Source organism: Polypterus senegalus, chromosome 4, assembly GCF_016835505.1.
Source record: "Polypterus senegalus isolate Bchr_013 chromosome 4, ASM1683550v1, whole genome shotgun sequence".
Lineage (NCBI taxonomy): Eukaryota > Metazoa > Chordata > Cladistia > Polypteriformes > Polypteridae > Polypterus > Polypterus senegalus.
The window spans coordinates 2,314,545-2,333,022 of NC_053157.1; the positions used below are offsets into that span (position 1 = coordinate 2,314,545).

At 43.2% G+C, this 18,478-nt stretch overlaps 1 protein-coding gene across 2 annotated transcripts in view; it reads left to right on the top strand.

Moving 5' to 3' along the window:
* ppm1kb (protein phosphatase, Mg2+/Mn2+ dependent 1Kb) overlaps window positions 1-18,478 on the top strand; it is a 106,365-nt gene that overhangs the window by 13,980 nt on the left and 73,907 nt on the right. Inside the window, exon 1 of one of the 2 annotated variants that reach the window (XM_039750150.1) lies at window positions 5,411-5,512. The exons of the other annotated variant lie outside the window; for it this stretch is intronic. The gene's annotated coding sequence lies outside the window, so the exon portion shown is untranslated. Of the gene's footprint in view, window positions 1-5,410; window positions 5,513-18,478 lie in introns of those variants that run through there. 2 annotated transcript variants of the gene reach the window in all.

The following is an 18,478-nucleotide window of genomic DNA, read 5'->3' on the forward strand; positions in this document are numbered from 1 at the left end:
ATCTCTGGTTTGCTGATCTCATAAATGATCCTTGAAGTGAATGAAGTCAGGCAGCCGATGTAAATAGGACTGTCCCTTTCTAGTGGGAACTAAATATGTAAGACTGTCACTATTTATAACGGGGCACTTTTTTCTTTTGCTGTGTAGGCCGCTAAAAAATTTGGGGGCTAAATTTACAGCATACCCACTTCTCCAGACACCACTACATAACTGCACATATCTGAGTATACAAGAAAGTCGAGGGGAGACCACTCCTGATTTTTTTTTTAACATTTTTTGTTTTTCTCTGTTTAAACCGCTGAGATTTCAGATTATGAAATCCAGTTTGGCCACAAACTTATTTATAGATATCGATAAGCATAACAACAAATATCTACTGTTTTGTAGTGGCCATTCTGTGAATATATCAAAGGTGTTGTAATTAGCTGCTTAATCAACATATATACTTAAAAAAAAAAAAATTGCCGCATCGGTGTACTATGGATTCGTATTGCTTTGTTGAATTGTACTAGCATTGAACATATCGAGAGTTACCGTACTGTATCTCTGTTGGTCTGTCATAGCTTATCACCCTATCGAAAATACTGCAGTTTCGGCAACCTCGATAGCTGACAGAAATATAGGAAAATGCTTCTAAATAAATAGTTTTAAATTTTCATCAAATCATCTAACAATCTTAAACTCTTTCAACTAGCACACGTTGATTGAATTATTTCCTTTATCAGGAGGTGATGTCAAGTCCATTTTAATAATAAGCATGTAACAAGTGATCAGTGCTCGAAGTGGAAGCAAATTATTGCCTGTGCTCTCTCAGTGTTTGTTGGCTTCTTGTTCCACCTCCCGATGGCGGGGTACATTTTACACAGCTTTGTAACTGAGACCCCCTTGGAAATTTGAGCACATTGATATATATTCATTACATTGAAGACGGGAGGGATGTTGGGGTTCCAGCATGTATATTATATGTTAAAGTGTGAGGTGCCAACATGCAACCATTTACAGCAGGTACAGTATACAGCAATAACAAAATAGAGCCGAGACGACGTACCTGTGCCTATTTTATCTACAGTAAGCAGAGCTGGTCATCCCGTTAGGTGACATAGGCCCTAATCAGGGGGAGCCGTTTAGGTGTGATAGGAAGAATGCAGCCTGGACACAGATGGGGGGCCAACCGACCCACTATACTCCTCGATGTGTCACAGTACTGACTGTGTGCTCCTGGCACCAAGGGGTGATGTTGTTGGGTGCTCACTCTGGACACCAAGGGGGACCAAACTCTAAAAACCAGGGTTGGGGATTTTATTAGGGTTTGCCCACCCCTCCTTGGTGTCCCCTGCCTGGGTCTCCATATGGACTTTGACCGTCACTGACTGTAAATGATCCATAAACAAGCTTGACGGTGTAAAATGTCTTTTTTAAGATATGCTGCCAGGGTGCCATATAGCAGCTAATGTCAATTTTGGCACACTGTAGGATAGTAGTATAAATCAAAGGGTAGCATAACTGAGTGGTGCAAAATTCTTTGTTGAGATGTGCTACCAGTCTGCCAGAAAACTGTCATCTCGCCTAAGATCAACACACATACTTTGAGCAAAACACAATAATGGGCTTATCTCAATAATTACAATGGCTTCTCAACAACAATGAGAGATCTGCCAGCCTGTCAGAAATATGTGGTGGCGCCTAAGGCCAATTCTGTCACAATGTAGGATATAAATTAAAGGGCACAGCATATCTTGATAGTGCACAGTGCCTTACTGAGTCACGTTGTGAAGCGGACACAAATACAGTATGTGGTGGTGTATTATCGTGATATTCCCCTCTAGTTACCCTTTACCTAGGGGCAAGTGTACTCCTCAGATTCGTTACCGGGTTGATCTGCTGTTGCACCTTAAGATTAACAAATACATACACACAGAAACTCCACAGTGTCCTATGAATGACAAACACACAGCTGGTTACCCTCTAGCACTTTAAACCACACAAGTGCCTTAGGAATAACACAGACTGTCACTTTCTCAGCACTTTAGGAGACTTACTTGTTATCAGCACGAACAACATACGATGTTTTAAAGATATCTCATACCTAAATATTACTTTTGGTCTAAAAGAATACATTTAAACATACATTTATCAGCCAAGAATGCCTTACTTTACGTCCTGTTCCCTACTATTGAGTGGAGCTCTCACCCTCAGCCTTAATAAACCTCAAAGCACAGAGTGTATGGCAAACCTCCCACTGCACCAGGTGCTCAGAGAAATCTACCTTATTACTTCAATCACTCTAGACATTAAGACAAAGCATGGAAAGTTAAAAGTAACATGGCATTTATTACAAGAATAATAATAGTACCAATAGAATAAAGAATAATAGAAAATAGGACTGATAGTAAAGTCTGGATATATATATAGTCTTTAGAAAAAGCTTACGAAAATGTAAACATGACAAGGATGAATGTCACAGGCGGCTTGTGATCTTGGCGCTCGTAGCTGTTCATGAGATGCTTTTCTGATGATCAGATGGAAACGGCTGCACATTGCCAGCGTCCTCTTCTGACGTCTTCGTTCCTTCGTCTTCATCCTCCCTCCTTCCTATATCGCTCCCCAGACAAGGCATATTTATTATAAAATTCTACCAGGAGGTTTTGCAAGTTGTAATTGTGAGATATTCTGATTGGCTGGTTGTCAATGTGATGAATGAATTCACTGTCTGTTTTTCCCAAACAATAAAACTTTTTTGATGTTGCCTGAGGTATCGGCATTACTTCCTTTCCCAGGCTGTAAAATAATTTAGCTACTTGTTGTCCCAGATGCCCTGGTTATAAGCTAATCAATATCCTTAGGCACCAGCATGTCTTCCTTCCTTTCTGTATTGGAACAACTGTTTTAAAAGTGAGGTACAACTAGGAAGAAGGTATGCTTTGATGTGTCCTGAATTTTGTTCATCTGTTGTTTTTGTCTTGAACAAAATATAATGGAAATATAAACCAAAATGTACAGATTTTGTGCCCCATCTCAGTCAAATTCGGATACAACCCCTGGGCAGCATATGTTGATATTTTGAAATGTCTTATTGAGACATGGCGCCAGGAATATGCCATGGCATAGAAATATAAAAGGTACTAAAGGGATAAAGGCACAGATAAAGATTAAATAAATAACACTGGATGCAAATTAATATCGACCTTAGTAGATTAAGGGTATGATGTTGATCTGCATCCAGCCCTGCATGTGGGTCCTCCAGACTGCAGGGAAAAACCTGGTGGTTGGTGGCAGACTTGGCACTCCAGCCACCATTAAAAACCTCACACTGTGCCATTCCATCTGAACTAGTGGGGTGCTGAGGTGTCACCTGTCGCATGACTGCTCTGGGGTCCTAATCTGGGATCCTGAGTGGGTTTGTCATGTGGTGGGTGTGACAATGCACTGTATCCGCGCCTGCTCCTTACCTCCCTCCCTCTCTCTCTCTATTAATAGATTAAGACAAGAAACACAAAGTACTGAATTAGAATAATAAAAAAAAGAAAGTACAAATTGCTAGAAGAAAGCACAAAACAAAATATGTAACCTAATGTGTTTTAATATCGACACTGATATTACTATACAGTGGGTGTCTGTGAAAGAAAACTTAACTGGCACAAGGGGGGTTACCAAGCAAAAGGTACGACTACTTTTGTGCCAGTTTGATGTTTCAGTTTTTGATTAATAATAAAACTGCAAAAAATGTAAAATCCTGTTTTCGCTTTGTCATCCGGTTGAGAGTTGCATGATACGGAGAGAACAAAAGAATTTAAATGATTTTAGCATAAGGTGGAAACATGAAAAATGTGGTGGAAAAAATGAAGCGGTCGTTCTTTTTGAACGCACTCGATTTCTGTGCAGTATTTTTATACAAAACACGTAGGTCACCGTGCTTTACCAGACGTTCAATTAAAAAGCAAAAATAATACATTTAGCAAGATGGAAGCATATGAGTGAGTAAATAACGATTAAAATCAAGGCAACGTGACGTATTCCATAGAATGTGTACCGGGCTTGAACATAAACCTGCAGTCCTCGAGCGTCTGAGTTTGCCACCCCTGCCCCGCAGAGACAGAGTCACGTTCATGGAGTGAGCTCTCGGCTTCCTATATGCAGGCAGACAGACATGAATGGGGACTTAGGTAAGAAGTGCGCATCAGGGTGGAGCAGTCTCAAGCGGACATTGCGCCCCCCAAAGGAGAGTCCCCGTTTGAGGCTCGTGCGGTCGGATCTGTAACTGAAATCAACGAAGGAGGGGAGGGCGCCCCCCTTGGAGATAAGTGCCCTCCCGATAGGACAAACGTATGTTAGAACCGGGGGGGATTTGGTTTGGCTGAGCTCAAGGAGGGGTTTTGGCGCCCCCACTATATGCCTAGAGCCGGCCCCGGGTGTCACTAGGTGCTACGCAGTTTTGCAGTCTTGCTTTCCCACGAGTGTCTTGTCTGGCATTTCCGTCGTGTTGTGAGTCGGGGGTTCATTTAGGAATCATATGATAATTGGGTGGGTTCCGATTTCATCACGACAGTATTGCTTTACCGTTTGAAAGTTTTTAACTTTTCTTTCTTTTAGTTATCAATAGGATACAAGTTTTCATAACATCCATCCATTTTCTAAACCCGCTTTTACAGAGCAGGGGAGCTGGAGCCTATCCCAGCATGCATCGGGCACAAGGCAGGAGCACACTGTCTGGACAGGGTGAAGGTAGGAGGATACAGGCACACACAAGAGGGTCGATTTAGCATCGCCAGTACACCTGACAAGTTAGATTATTTGCGACTTCAAGTTTGCGCAGCGTTGGTGAACGCATTATGTGAAGTGCAGTGGATTAAGGTTAGTTTATATTGCATTCTTTCCGTCTGCTCACCTCATGCCTACAGTAGAGATTAAAATAGTACGTCATATGCACATTTTTCTTTGAAATTGACACTTGCGGCAGCGTAAGAGTTGAATTGAGCCTAAAATGATTCTCAACATTCCTGCGCGTGCACCTGCCTCTCAGCCCCACTGCATACGCCCCTGTTTCGGGATGCAGTTTCCCTTTAGAAGTAAAACGGACACACACTCAGTATTTTACAGTATTTTGTAGGCTTGGGTGCTCGTAATTAATAACAAAATTGACACCTCACATTTTCAGTTCGCGAAACGGGAAAAAAAGACGTCATGGAATAATTTGAATAAGTCGAACAACCGCCAATGAATGCCTTCTCCCAAAATCCTTATAATAAGAAAGGATGTTTTTAAGAGCTCATGTCAGTTTTCGCCACAGTGTGCCGTCCAGTTGGACCCAGTAGCTACCCATCAGCAGATTCGACTGTGGGCAAAACAAACTGGCATTTTATCTGTGCTGCGCCGCTATTGGCGGACGTGCACGTCAATCTTTATCAAATTGTCCGCTCATTACGTATCCGCGCAGAGAAACAGCGGGAGCGCTCTCAGCATCAACCCACGGATGGACGGCAAGGATTAAAAAGAATAAAAAGGCATCGTAAAGGTAAATGTGCGTAGCGGATTACGTACCCAGGGAAGACTCCTGTAGTCTGCGAAATGACCGGGGATGCACCCCGCTTCACTCTGATCGAGTCATTAGGCGTAGGAGATCGGCAGGGACAGGCGAGGACTCGGACCGGAGAGCTTGTTCGAGATATGCACGGATCTGTTTGGTAGTGGATTACAAAGCAGCTGTTTTTATTTTCCACCCGTTTCCAGAATGCCTTCTTCTGTGTATTTAAATGCACTGAGACTTTGACGTCACACGTCACACCCGGCCGACGTTGACACCTTCGTAAAGAGAACAAACTGCGTTACGGTGTCCTTCCTTCATTCATTCGTTTCAGAGGGCAGGAGGAACACGAGAGGAGACGGACGTCTCGATCTGAAGGTGTTTAAAATGCGTGGAGAAAAAGTTTCTTTAGCGCACAGAACGGGGCTGGTGATAAGGCGAGGAGGACACCGTTACTTAAATGAATTGTCAGCGTGATTTAGGAATACGGACGACAGAATGAGCATTTTGCCAGTGTAGATGCCATCCCTAACTTCTTGTGTAATTTTGAATATACTGCGTGTGTGTGTTTACCCTGTGATGGACCTGCACCCTGCCCTGGTATTGTTGCTGTCTTGTGCCCTACACCTGCTGGGATCCATCTTCCCCACAACTCTGCTCAACTAAAAGTGGGTTTAGAAGATAAATGGATCAATGGATGGTATCATAGATGTATACCATAGTGTATGTAATCAGTAGTTTTATATTTTATTTGTAATAAAGCACCTTGTGGCAGTCAAGCAGTCAGTCCGTCACTTTCTAACCTGCTTAGTCCTGAACTGGGTGCAGGGATCTGCTGGAGCCCATGCCAGCTAACACAGGGCCAGGAACAAATCCTGGACAGGGCAGGCACACACACACACACCCACGTACTCCAACCACACACTTTAGGACCACCAATGCACCTAAACTGCCTGTCTTTGGACTGTGAGGAAACCCATGCAGATACGGGGAGAACATGCAGACTCCATGCAGATAGGACCCAGGACGTGGTACTGCGAAGCAACAGTGCTACCACTGTGCCACGATGCCGCCCCCTTAGGGCAGTACTCCATTTATTATTATTATTATTATTTTAAACCTTGCACCTTTCTGCTGTCTGTATGCAGGTTGCTTGTTCTCTCCATGTTTGGATTACCTGGCAGTTCTAATTTGAGATTTTTTGGCCATTGGACTGCTGCTCAGTGCTGGTTTGAGGTTGTGCTTTTCACCTGCATTGTTGGATTACGCAGGTTTCGGGTTTCACAATCCCCAGACCCTCTTAATCCAATTCAGGGTTATTGGGGCTCATGCCTGCCCTGTGGCATTGCTAATATGTCATATGACTGTTGGTGCGAACTCTGCACATTTACTGGAGGAAAAAAAAACAAAAACATCAGTTGAATTTAATGAATTGAGTTGTGGACTTTGGTTCAACATGAATTGTTAGCTTTTACAGTACCCTGTATTAAATATTGTTACATTAGTATAATTAATTGACGTAAATGATGTTACTCCTATATGAATTTATGTTATTGTAGCATTATGGTCTTGTTCGCAGATATGTGAACTGACACAATGCACTCAATATTTTGCAGAACACTTTTCATTTAATTGTATAAGTGCAAATCATTGGATTCATGCAGTTCTATTTTATATTTAACACTAGCTGAAGTGCCTGGTGTTGCCCGGGTATGTCTGTCTAAAGGGTTAAGGCAGGGATGAGCAGCATTGGTCCTGGTGGGCCGCAGTGGCTGCAGGCTTTTGTTCCAACCCAGTTTGTTAGCAAGAAGTCAGTTATAGCTGATGAAACTCTTATTGCTTAAGTGCTTCATTTTATTGGCCTCACTTGTTAGAATTCCCCACCTTTAATTGCTTATTTTAGTCTTCAAGAGATGCATCGACCTTTTTAATGTCTTCTTATTAGCAGTTAAATGCAAATGACAAAAGAACCAGCAGTTCTCCATCTAGCTTGTATGCATTCATCATAAGCTATCTGGTTTAATTTAATTTTTAGGTTTCTGCTGCTGCACACATCTAAATTTCCCCTTGGGATTTAGAAAACTCATCTAATTAAATATTTAGAAGGAAAGTGAAGAGAAAATAATGTGAAGGACTGAGATTTATTCATCCGTTTTAGGCTTCACATTATTTGGATGATCTCCTTGGGAAGGCAAAAAATGTACAATATACTGTAAGAATGACCTGACATGGCAGAGCTAAAACACTAACAGGCCATGGAATTAAATCAGGCCTGTTACTGGCGTGACGACTGTTGTCTAATTAAGCAACTGCTGCCACTGCAGCCCCCCAGAATCCACCCTGCTCACCCATGGGTTAAAGTAAGAAAGCAGATATATACAATGGATTCAGATTGTCTTTTGACCCTTCACATTCTGCACACTGTGGAAGATCAGCCTCGACACAGATAGACACAGAAGTCCAAAACACACACATGTTTATTCTCTTCCTTAACACCAGAATTACCAGAGCCTATGAAAAAACTGAAAAATCCGAGCCACCTTAAATGGCTTCTCACCTCTCCGTCAGCGTCCTTTGTCCTGTAAATGTGTGGATGAGCACCAAACAGCAAGCAGCCTGCTATCGCATCCCCCCACCCCGCACAGTTTTCTCAGCTCAAGTCTCTTTACCTGCGCGTCAGTTGCTTAGAGTTGTATAGAGTGAGAAGTCAAGCAAATAAACACTTTCACAAAGGTTCAAGGAAAAGACAACAGCTTCTGTGGCATAGCGGTAAGAAAAAAAGCCACTTTAGCATGTGACATTGACACTCATTTACTATGACTTCCTCCATGGCGCAATGGTATCAGCTGCTGACTGGGAATCAAAAGGTCACGAGTTCGATCCCACACGACTCCATTTTAAGAAGTGAACTGCTCTTATTCTTACTATTTTAGAATAAAAACACAGCGTAAAGTCACGAGTGCAGTGCTTCCCACGTACATATACAAAGTACAGCGATGGCAAAAATGCATTCTTAGTCCGATGTAGAATCGTCGTCATGATTTCAGTTTACCTCTGTTATAGCGCGTCTGTGTGAAAACAGCAGTGTCAAATGCAGGGCTGGGGAGTTAGGATTGTGAACACGGCTGAGAGAATTAAAAAAAAAAAAAAAGCTAACCTTTAAAGTATCATAAATTACACCGACTGTTACAGACTGGAATCAAATGTATGTTTTTATTCTAAAATAGTAAGAATAAGAGCAGTTCACTTCTCAAAATGGACTCTTTCGAGATCGAACTCATGACCTTTTGATTCCCAGTCAGCAGCTGATACCGTTGCGCCACGGAGGCAGTCAAAGTAAATGCGTGTCAATGTTGCATGCTAACACGGCTTTTTTTCTTACCACTATGCCACGGAAGCTGTTGTCTTATCCTTGAACCTTTTGTGAAAGTGTTTATTTGATCTTTAAACTTCAGGCTTCATACATTATATACACTCACCTATTAGGAACACCTGTTCAATTTCTCATGAATGCAATTATCTCATCAACCAATCACATGGCAGTTGCTTCAATGCATTTAGGGGTGTGGTCCTGGTCAAGACAATCTCCTGAACTCCAAGCTGAATGTCCGAATGGGAAAGAAAGGTGATTTAAGCAATTTTGAGCGTGGCATGGTTGTTGGTGCCAGACGGGCCGGTCTGAGTATTTCACAATCTGCTCAGTTACTGGGATTTTCACGCACAACCATTTCTAGGGTTTACAAAGAATGGTGTGAAAAGGGAAAAACATCCAGTATGGCCTTGTTGATGCTAGAGGTCAGAGGAGAATGAATGGGCCGACTGATTCAAGCTGATAGAAGAGCAACTTTGACTGAAATTACCACTCGTTACAACCGAGGTATGCAGCAAAGCATTTGTGAAGCCACAACACGCACAACCTTGAGGCGGATGGGCTACAACAGCAGAAGACCCCACTGGGTACCACTCATCTCCACTACAAATAGGAAAAAGAGGCTACAATTTGCACGAGCTCACCAAAATTGGACAGTTGAAGACTGGAAAAATGTTGCCTGTTCTGATGAGTCTCGATTTCTGTTGAGACATTCAAATGGTGGAGTCAGAATTTGGCGTAAACAGAATGAGAACATGGATCCATCATGCCTTGTTACCACTGTGCAGCCTGGTGGTGGTGGTGTAATGGGTGGGGGATGTTTTCTTGGCACACTTTAGGCTCCTTAGTGCCAATTGGGCATCGTTTAAATGCAAATGTATTATCGTGGTATTTCCCTCCACTTGCCCTTTTACCTGTTTCCTCAAGGGTAAGGGTTCTCGTCAAGTTCGTTATCGGGTTGGTCTACTGTTGCACTTTAAGATGAACACACACACACACACACACACATAGATAAACACACACACACACAGACCCTAACCACAACAGTGCTCCATGAATGACACACACACGCTGATTAACCCTTAGCACTTTAAACCACACAAGTGCTATAGGAATAACAGCCTGTCATTCAGCACTTCAAGAGACTTACTTATTTTCGGCACGAACAACAATACGATGTTTTAGTGATATCTCAGACCTAAATATTACTTTTGGTCTACAAGAATTCATTTAAACATACAAAGACTCGGCACTCTTGACTATAGGCCATTCATCAGCCAAGAATACCTTCTTTCTCAAATTTGTTCCTTCTGTTGAGTATAGCGCTCTTTACTCTCAGCCATATAAACCTCGCAGCACAGAAATAATAGCAAAAATCCGGCTGTCACCAGGTGCTCAAAGAAATCTAACTTATTACTTCACTCACTCTAGACATTAAGACAAACCATTGAAAGTTAAAAGCAGCATGGTATTTATTACAAGAATAATAATAATACCAGAAGAACAAAGAATACTAGAAAATAGGTAGTGATAGGAAAGTCTGAATATATACAGTCTTTAGAAAAAGCTTACGAAAAAGTTACAGATGACAAGGATGAATGTCCCAGGGAGGCGTTTGATTTAGCAATCGATGTTCATGATGCCTTTCTGACGACCAGGGCCGTCTTCGTCCGTTCCTCTTCTTCTTTCTTCTTCTCCCTTTTCTTCTCTTTCTCTTCTTTCCAAACCAAGGCATATTTATTATGAAATGTCAAGCCTTGGTTTCAAAACACATGCACCTGATTGGCTGGCTGTCCAAATGATTGATGAATTAATTCAATGTCCGTTTTCCCACACAACAAAACCTTTGATGTACTCGGAGGCATCAGTAGTTCTTCCTGTCCTAGGCTATAAAGCAAATTGTTGTTCCAGATGTCCATCCATCAATAGCCTGAGGTATCAGCTCAGCAACCTTTCCCAGGCTATAAAACCAAATTAGCATGAAGCTATGAACAAGTGTTGTAAAAGTAAGGTGTAAGGGAAGAAAACCTGCTTTAATTTAATTTCATCTGTTGTCTTTGTGACGATGTGGGTTCTGGCTCCACACTCCCTTTGCTATTGGAAGCACTCGAACCCAACACCGTCGATAATGTTGCCGAGTGAGCTAGTCAATGGAGGCAAATTAAGCATCTGAGCAAGGGGAAGGTAAAAAGTGCAAAAGTGCTTTTATTTAAAACAGTCAACAAATCAAAAACAGTGTTCATAAATAGTGCAGTTCTTTCAAAATTCATTAAATAAATAATCCATAAAAGAACGTGGGAGTAAAACTAATAAATAGAAAAAAAACACATCCTTAAAAACGAGAGGTTAAAATCTTCTTTAGGCAGCAGTCTTAAAACAACAAACAAATCCGGTGCTCTTCTGTTAGCGTCTCACCTGCTAATCCCGTTTGGGCATCGCAGCAGGCAAGACGCTCTCTGCAGCTGCCCTCCTAAAACACACGCACGAGACTGGAGACCTCCCGATCCCTGGCTTCGGTATGGCACTCATCCCAGTCCTGGAGAACTTGGTTTCCCACAACGGCCAGGTCGCTCACGTTGGGGATTCCCACCACCAAGTCTCCCGACTTCCGCTGCCTTCCATGGCCTCTCTGCGCCAGTCGCCTTCCCTGGTCACTCCCGCTACCTGATCGCCAGCGGAGCGACATCAACACAAACACGTGGTGTCGGCCTAACACCCAGCTTCTACGCAGCTGCCCACGGCCCGATCGCCACCACATGCACGCACCGCGTGTCTGTCTCTCTCCGGCACCGCCTGCTTCCACATTCGCTCCCTGTAACCTCCGTCCTCTCTTTTCCTTTCCTTTCTCTCTCCACTTTTTTCCCTCCGAACGTTTCTTTTCTTCCCCTTTAAAACCGACTCGCGCTTCTTTTTAAAATGACGAGGGCCACAGCAGCTGCAGCATTAGCCGCGGGACAATCACGAATGTGGGCAGTTCCTCACCTGTGCACTAGGTGAGAAACGCCCACACCCTACGGATCGTCCCGCGGCTCACTATGGCCCAACGTCCCCTCGCTAAGCCGCGAGCACATTGATTTATTTAAAAATGGCCTTTACTCAACGAGCTGTGGACCCATAACACCACAGTCTTGTCTTGAACAAAATATAATGGAAACCAAAATGTACAGATTTTATACACCATAACACACGGGCTACCTGAGCATTGTTTCTGACCATGTCCATCCCTTCATGACCACCATGTACCCATCCTCTGATGGCTACTTCCAGCAGGATAATGCACCATGTCACAAAGCTCGAATCATTTCAAACTGGTTTCTTGAACATGACAATGAGTTCACTCGACTAAAATGGCCCCCACAGTCACCAGATCTCAACCCAATAGAGCATCTTTGGGATGTGGTGGAACGGGAGCTTCGTGCCCTGGATGTGCATCCCACACATCTCCATCAACTGCAAGATGCTATCCTATCAATATGGGCCAACATTTCTAAAGGATGCTTTCAGCACCTTGTTGAATCAATGCCACGTAGAATGAAGGCAGTTCTGAAGGCGAAAGGGGGTCAAACACCGTATTAGTATGGTGGTCCTAATAATCCTTTAGGTGAGTGTAGTTTATGCCTGCATTTTGTCATTTACTACTAAAATATGAAAAACGTTTCTGTTTTAAAAATGTGTTTACACAGATTACTGTAGAAATGGAACACGCATGAAATGCGTGTGTTCCAAATAACAATCTATTATTTCCAGTCTAAAACTTCACTTCCAGATAATCAATCAAGGCATGAGCTGGGAGAAGTTCGTGCACGCTCTAAGTCGGTGGGGGGATGAAATAGCCGGCTGCTTGCAGCTTGTCTTTATCAGCACATTTAGATGACAAAAGACGCTGGCGGAGAGGTGCGAACTGATTTAAGGTTGGGCCGGATCTCTGAGTTTTTTCGTAGGCTCTGGTAATTCTAGTCTTAACAGCACCTCACACAGTGCACAAACCCCACAATTCTTTTTCCTTTTCCTTTTGTTTAATCTTCTGCCGCCCCCACTTCTCTCCTCACAAGCTCTGTTCTCTGCCTCCCAACTCTGGCTCCCCGAATGGAGTGAGGCGGCCTCTTTTATTCTGCACCCGGAAGTGTTTACGTGTGTTCCCCAATCAACATCCGTCAGCACTTCTGGGTGTGGTGGAAGTGCTGCAGACCAAGGCTGCTGAGCTGTCCAGGCACCCCTCCGCCTGTGGGCATGGGCCCCAGCAGAGTTGAGCTTCTAAGGTCCAAACCTGTGGCCCAGATGCAGCCTTTTTGTGTCCTGCTGATGACATGTCCTCTCCTCAGAAGGGTGTCCCGACTGGGCAAGGACCCCGGCCGTCTGTCACATCACTTTATTGCGTTTTCATTTTAAGTGTATACATTGGCCATTTTTATTTTGCCCATCGGTGTACACTCGTCAGCCCATAATGACGTGGAGATGCGATTTTCAGAAGTCTGCAGATTTATTAAAAAATAAAAACTGAAGGTTCTCATTCATAGAATTATTCAGACTCTTAATTTGTAGAAGCTCCTTTTCCAGTTATTCCAGCATTAGAGTATTGCTCAGCACTTTCTCTGCAAGCTTTGCACACCTGGATTTGGGCAGTTGATCCCATTTGTTCCTGAAAGGTCCTCCCGAGGTCTGTTTGGTTGGATGGAAATTCTTTGTACACTGCCATCTTCAGGTCTCTCCACAGATGTTTTATGGGGTTTAAATTTGGGCTTTGGCTGGACCACTCAAGGACACTTGGAGACGTGTCCCAAAGTCACTCCAGATTTATCCTGGCTGTATACTTTGGGTATTTGTTACGATAAACTGTGAACCATCTAAAAAAATTCTGGTTCATTAATGGCACTTTATGTTTTTTTACTGGGTTGTGTGGTTCTTCATATAACCATGTTAGCATGTTTGGTAGCTAGGATGTTCATTTTTCTTTGATTTTGTTTCATATGTTAGTGTGCTTCTCCCAGTTTAGCTCGGTAAATAATCACCTTTCTGTTTTTCAGCAGGATGATAAGGTTGAGGCCAACCACTTACGGTGATGGGGCAGGTGGCCCCCTCCTCGTCGGGGACCACCCTCGAAACACTTGACACAGGCATAGAGAACAAAGCAGATAATTAACAAAAGTAACATTGAAGTAAACGATTGACACAAAGAGGACAGGAAACAAGGCATTGAACCCCCAGAGAAATGGCATGGAAAGCAAATGGGGCGCACCTGACCACACAGGAATACATTTATAAATGAGAGATTTTAGTTTTTGATTTTTAATACATTTGCAAACTTTTCTGCAAATGTGTTTTCACTTTGTCATTATGGGTTTTTGAGTGTGGATTGATGGGCACAACATGAACATTTTTTCCATTAAAATGAAATCTACAACACAATAAAGTGTGCAGAGAGTGAAGGGGTTTCAATACTTTGTGAATGCAAAGCAAAGTTGATTTGATGAACTTTGTTAATCACCAAAGGGAAATTGTCTTTTCGCATGACCTTTGGAGGTCAGAGAGCATGAAGGGCTCTCACTTGGGTATCCACTTCACCGTTCATGCTCTGTTAGTCCATCCTGCAGATCTCATGGAGTCTGGCTGGCAACGCAGAGTGTTTGCCTTAAGAGGTTAAGTAAAAAAAAATCAAGATTGGCTTTCCGGCCATGATGGTGTGTTTTTGGTTTTATCCCTTAGCAGTAACAGTGCACTGCTATAACGATAACGTGCAGTGAGTCCACTTGACTTCTAGTCTTCCTCCTCTTTCTCTGTACGTTTATCATTCGTTTGCTCAGAGGTTGATACACTTGCTGCTTCCTCGACAGCCTCCTTTTCTCCCACCTAGCAGCCCGCTTCTTCTCTTCTTTCGTCAGCATCTTTTTGCGTTAAAACTGATTAAGTCCGTGTTTGTGTTGCAATTACTTAGTATATTTTTATTCATTTTTCACTTAAGCTGGCACTTAAATCTTCAATCTGCCTCAGGAATGATTTAAGATATGAAGAGGTAGGGGAAGTGACGGCGAAGGTGGTAGGGAATGAGAACGGCGCCCGCATGCATGCGCCGCCCTGCTGGCCGTTGCCAAGAGTTGATTCTACAATAAAATAAAAATAAAAATAAAAATAAAATGAGGAATAACCTTGGAGGTCAATCATCACCCCGATGGTAGAGGTCCCGTAGTGTATGTGTACCAAATTTCACGTCAATAATTCAAACGGTTTGCAAGCTACAGGTGGTTTAAAATCTGGGACAGCCACTCGGACAGCCACAGTAACGTATTATATATCCCTTATGAACGCTTTGTTTTATTGATTTATGTTTGTTCAGCACCTCCTGACTTACTGGTATAATATACCATTTGACTCATCTTCACGTCTAGTTATGAAAGATGCTGCATTTTTTGTGGTTCCCTCCTTTCTTTGGTCTTCAACCAACCCAATTTTCTGTCCATCTTTGGACCATATTTTGTGTTGGAAATTGCACTGTTATGATAAAAGAGTAAACAAATAGGTGACTTCAACAAAAATGACCAGAAGGACTTGAAGGTGTGCTGGCCACAGCAGCTGACCCCATGGGTTCATTTCCTTATGGGATATGACGGGTTAAAGTTACTTCTTTTAACAAAACTTCGGTAACATAGGTAATGTGGAATGCTGTTTTATGCTATTTCAAGGTTACAGATTATGAATAAGGTCATATTTGTGATATGTGAGTCTGTACTGGTGGTCCTAGCCCTCTTAGGGCTAGTTTATACTTCACGCTCAGAACGCGCACGCATCATGGCTGCCAGCATTCATTTGACACGTCCTCTGAGCAGGTCCTCGAAATTAACGCGACGCGTGTGCGAGTTGCAATTCCAGCAAAAAGTCGGGGGGGCGCAGTGTGATAAAAGTCGGAATGTGACGTCGGAGTCTCTGGTTACTATCTACATGTGACAGAAAGTCGCTTTGAGGATCCTGCGGGGGATCGGTGTGCGTGCTTGAAAGTTTGATGAATGGTTCGATGTGATGAAGCAAAATGCCGACATACAGATGCACTCGTGGTGCTTTGATGTTCAATGAATGAATGAATGAATGATCTTTATTGTCATTGTCACAGGTACAACGAAATTGGAAGATGTCTCTGGTCAGTGCATTATCACATCTATAAAAAAAAAACAGATTAGAATATAAACAAACATAATAGACAAACATTCAGTAGTGCAAATTGCATAAGTCAGTGCATAATTCATATAGCTGTTATGTGACCATTATCTGCTTTTAGTGGCACTGAGACGCGGTATTGCAGTTGGGTAAAAACTATGTTTGAGTCTATTTGTCCTTGCATGTATTGCTCTATACCGTTTGCCTGACGGCAGCTGTTCGAATAGGGAGTGTCCAGGGTGTGAGGTGTCCTTTATGATGTTATGGGCTTTTTTGAGGCAGCGGGAGCTGTGTAGATCTTCTAGTGTGAGGAGAGGGCAGCCGATGATCCTTTGGGCAGCGTTGATGACTCCCTGAAGTGCTTTCCTCTGAGCCACTGTGCAGCTAGCGTACCAGATGCATATGCAGTATGTTAGGATACTTTCTATAGAAGCTCTGTAGAAGGACACCAGCAGTCTCTGTGTGATGTTATTCCTCCTGAGTACTCTCAGGAAGTACAGTCTCTGTTGGGTCTTTTTCAGCAGCTCAGAGGTGTTCACACTCCAGGATAGGCTTTCCTCTACGTTGACTCCCAAGAACCGGAAGTCTGCCACCCTCTCCACACAGTCACCGCTGATGATTAGTGGTTGGACTTCTGTCTTGTTTCAAGCGTCGCATATTCCCCATCGTAATGACACGAGACATTTTAAAAGTCTCACATACCATCTTCTGTGCCGTCTTTTTTTTTTTTTTCTGGGGCTTCCTCCTGACTTGACGGCAGCGGCAAACAGCAATAGCTCACCACACAGAACACATTAAATGTCTGATATTCCAGCTCCCTGCACATTTATAATCGTTAGATTTATACTTGATATCACTTTCATTATGACATGCATTAAACTATGCATGTTACATTTTACAGATAAATCGTTAATTTCGTTTAAATGCTGTTAATAATTACACACATGAGGGTGGCAGAGCGGTAGCACTGCTGTCTCGCATGGGAGTCACGTCGCTGGTGTTCCCTGCCTGCAGTTCTCATGTTTTCCTGCTGGGTTTCCACAGTGTGCTCCGGTTTCCGGATATGCAGATTTGGTGACACTAAAAGGACGCCAGTGTATGTGAGTGGTTGTGTTTACCTTGCAATGAGCTGATGCCTCGTGCCCACTGCTTGCTGAAATGGACACATCCCTGGATTGATGGATTTAATCATTAAACATCCTTTTCAGAGATCCAGTATTGCAGTATGGTGTCCTCGGAATTTAATGAATGTTCCATGCAATTCACAACACCGCGAAGCCGAACCTGTTCTCAGCGTGATAATACAGGGTGAGGCAGAAAGGACGGACGTCTTTGAAATGGCTAGAACTCGCCACTAGGTGGAGTGACAGATGTGCGGTAGGTGGCGTTAGGTTCGCAAAGTCTTAGCATTTTTTTATTTTCTTTTTAGTTGAAGCCATAGAGCCGTGGACAATAGAACACCGCGTTTTTGCATACAACTGTTTTGTTAAGAACAAGCAATCAATTACCGCAGTTCAGGGTGAGTTTCGCTGCTATTTCAATATCCACAGAAATTAAGCTGTTCCCGCTCGTAACACTATCCTACGTTGGGTTAAAGCACTTCGTACACGAGGTTCACTAATGAACAAAAGACTGCTGGGGGCTACACCAATGGCACGTACTCCTGAAAATGAGGAAAGCGTACGACTAGCCCTGCTGCGCAGTCCAAGTCGATCTGCTCGGAAGCATTCTTCTGAACTTGGCCTCAGTAATCGTTCGGTAAGACGTATTTTGCATTTAGATCTGCATTTCCATCCGTACGAATTATCAAATGCTATTTCAATATGAACTCAAACCTTTCAATAAATTTCTTTGTAAGAAAAAATTAACAATTTTGTGATTTTGTAAAAAAGTCCGTCCTTTCTGCCTCACCCTGTATCTCGCACTGCCACCTGGTGGATTCCTCCTGATTTACGTAAAGTATGTGTGCAAATATAAACAGTAAAGAGCTTGTGTAGCAGGAGTGTCTGATGGAGCATGCGTCGCGTCACGTGAAGTATAAACCTGGGCTTAGAGCCACTCCCAGAAGGTTAAAAATGACAAATTTCAATCACAATCACATGGGACATTGTTTTAGACTATTTTAAGGTCTGTGATTCTGAATATGAGGTGTGGACGCGGCCCGGACACAGACAGGCAGACATGTTGTAATCCACCACCACACGTTTATTTACAAGGTGCTATTTACAATAATCAAACTCCAAACACAGTCCTGGCCACACAATGCCTTCTTCTTCGGGCCGCCTCCACTCTCTCTACTGCTTTGTCCTGCTTCCACCGACTCCAGTCTCGAATGAAGGGAGGCGGCCCCTTTTATCTCATCCCGGATGAGCTCCAGGTGTTTCCCGGCATTCCTCCCTGGACACGCCCCAGTGTGGCGGAAATGCCGGCTGTTCTCCGAA